The sequence below is a fragment of the Pimephales promelas genome, chromosome 2 (assembly GCF_988280905.1).
Source record: "Pimephales promelas chromosome 2, fPimPro1.hap1.1, whole genome shotgun sequence".
In the NCBI taxonomy this organism is placed as follows: Eukaryota; Metazoa; Chordata; class Actinopteri; order Cypriniformes; family Leuciscidae; genus Pimephales; species Pimephales promelas.
Genome location: NC_142770.1, coordinates 52,169,319 through 52,171,818, shown reverse-complemented (window position 1 = coordinate 52,171,818; position 2,500 = coordinate 52,169,319). Strand labels below are relative to the sequence as shown.

The 2,500-nt window shown below is 65.4% G+C and overlaps 2 non-coding genes across 2 annotated transcripts in view; both read left to right on the top strand.

The window, feature by feature from the left end:
* Positions 1 to 533, top strand: part of LOC148998130 (18S ribosomal RNA) — a 1,863-nt gene extending 1,330 nt beyond the window's left edge. Inside the window, exon 1 of the ribosomal RNA XR_016149747.1 lies at positions 1 to 533. This exon is cut by the window's left edge and continues 1,330 nt beyond it. This is a non-coding gene — a ribosomal RNA (18S ribosomal RNA).
* Positions 534 to 827: 294 nt separating this feature from the next.
* LOC148998129 (5.8S ribosomal RNA) lies at positions 828 to 981 on the top strand. Its single transcript, XR_016147954.1, has one exon. It is a non-coding gene; the product is annotated as a 5.8S ribosomal RNA (ribosomal RNA).
* The last annotated feature ends 1,519 nt before the right edge of the window (positions 982 to 2,500 follow it).

Genomic DNA, 2,500 nt, shown 5'->3' with positions numbered 1-2,500 from the left:
GGCCGTTCTTAGTTGGTGGAGCGATTTGTCTGGTTCATTCCGATAACGAACGAGACTCCGGCATGCTAACTAGTTACGCGGCCCCGAGCGGTCGGCGTCCAACTTCTTAGAGGGACAAGTGGCGTTCAGCCACGCGAGATGGAGCAATAACAGGTCTGTGATGCCCTTAGATGTCCGGGGCTGCACGCGCGCCACAATGGGCGGATCAGCGTGTGCCTACCCTGCGCCGAGAGGCGCGGGTAACCCGCTGAACCCCGCTCGTGATCGGGACTGGGGATTGAAACTGTTTCCCATCAACGAGGAATTCCCAGTAAGCGCGGGTCATAAGCTCGCGTTGATTAAGTCCCTGCCCTTTGTACACACCGCCCGTCGCTACTACCGATTGGGTGGTTTAGTGAGGTCCTTGGATCGGCCCCGCCGGAGCTCCTCGCTGGGTTCTGGCGGAGCGTCGAGAAGACGATCAAACTTGACCATCTAGAGATAGTAAAAGTCGTAACAAGGTTTCCGTAGGTGAACCTGCGGAAGGATCATTACAGGTCTCCGGGCCTCACAGAAGTCCCAGGAACGAAACAAACCAGACGCCTCGGGTCCGCCCCGGCGGGCCCGGAACCCCCTTCGGTGAAAAACGAGTGGCGAGAGTCGCAACCCCGACGGGTACCCGTTAGGTCTCCCCCCGGTGGGGGGGCCGTGGGTTTAAAGACCTCCTCCCCATCCCTCGACCGGGGGGGAGGGGGCGCCCGTCCGGGTCTCGCCACCACTCATTTTTTTTCCCCCAATTCCCCGGTTTGTGTCGGTCGGCCTCGAAAAACCAAAAAAACCAAGAGTACAACTCTTAGCGGTGGATCACTCGGCTCGTGAGTCGATGAAGAACGCAGCCAGCTGCGAGAACTAATGTGAATTGCAGGACACATTGATCATCGACACTTCGAACGCACTTTGCGGCCCCGGGTTCCTCCCGGGGCTACGTCTGTCTGAGGGTCGCTTTGCTATCGATCGGAGCCTCCGGGCCCCGCGGCTGGAGCGTCGTAGGCCCTCACCGCCTCCGTCCTCCTAAACGCAGACCGTCCCCTCGTCCCGTCTCCCCGCTCTCTCCTTTTCGGGGAGAGGCCTCCGTCTTCCCCTCGGGGGAGGGCGGCGCCTCGTCGCTCCGAGGACCCGGGTGTCCTCCTCCGCGGCTGCCGGTGCTTCAAAACCACCGCTGCCCGCGCGAGGAGGCTCTCACCCGCCTCGGTCGGCGGACGCCGTCGTGGGGGTCTCGCTCGCACCCTGGGAGAGGGCGGCGGAGTTTCGGCGGGTCGTGGGACGCCCCTAGGTCGTCGGCCAGCCCGCCGGGTCCAACCGCCCGGCGGCGGCCGCTTCCGACAACCCAGCTTCGACCTCAGATCAGGCGAGACGACCCGCTGAATTTAAGCATATTACTAAGCGGAGGAAAAGAAACTAACAAGGATTCCCTCAGTAGCGGCGAGCGAAGAGGGAAGAGCCCAGCGCCGAATCCCCGTCCCCTCAGCCGGGGCGAGGGAATTGTGGCGTACGGAAGACCGCTCTCCCGGCGCGGGCCGGGGGTCTAAGTCCTTCTGATGGAGGCTTAGCCCGTGGACGGTGTGAGGCCGGTAACGGCCCCCGCCCCGCCGGGGTACGGTTCTTCTCGGAGTCGGGTTGCTTGGGAATGCAGCCCAAAGCGGGTGGTAAACTCCATCCAAGGCTAAATACCGTCACGAGACCGATAGCGGACAAGTACCGTGAGGGAAAGTTGAAAAGAACTTTGAAGAGAGAGTTCAACAGGGCGTGAAACCGTTAAGAGGTAAACGGGTGGGGTCCGCACGGGCCGCCCGGAGGATTCAACCCGGCGGGCTCGGTCGGCCCGGCGGGCGCGATCGGATCCCCCCACAAGGGGACCGTCCGTCCGCCGCGAGCTCGGCCCCCGTCGGGCGCACTTCCTCCGCGGCGGTGCGCCGCGACCGGCTCCGGTTTGGCCAGGAAGGGTCAGGGGGCGAAGGTGGCTCGGGTCCCTCGGGCCCCGAGCTTTACAGCGCCCTCCCGCTCCGACTTTGCCGCTCTCCCCCGGGGCCGCGGGCAGTGTCCTCCGCGCCTTCCCTCCCGCTCGCGGGAGGGACGGGGCCCCCCGCCCCCGACGCGTGCGTCGCCCGGACCGGACTGTCCCCAGTCCGAATCCGAATGCGCCGCGCCGCCAGGGCGGGGACCGGCCCACGTAAACGGGCGCTCGAGGTCCGCGGCGATGTCGGCCACCCACCCGACCCGTCTTGAAACACGGACCAAGGAGTCTAACGCACGCGCGAGTCAGAGGGTGTCCACGAGCCCCCACGGCGCAATGAAGGTGAAGGCCGGCGCACGCCGGCCCGGGTGGGATCCCCCCTCCCCGGAGGGGGGCGCACCACCGGCCCGTCTCACCCGGTCCGCCGGGGAGGTGGAGCGAGAGCGCGCGCGATGGTACCCGAAAGATGGTGAACTATGCCTGGGCAGGGCGAAGCCAGAGGAAACT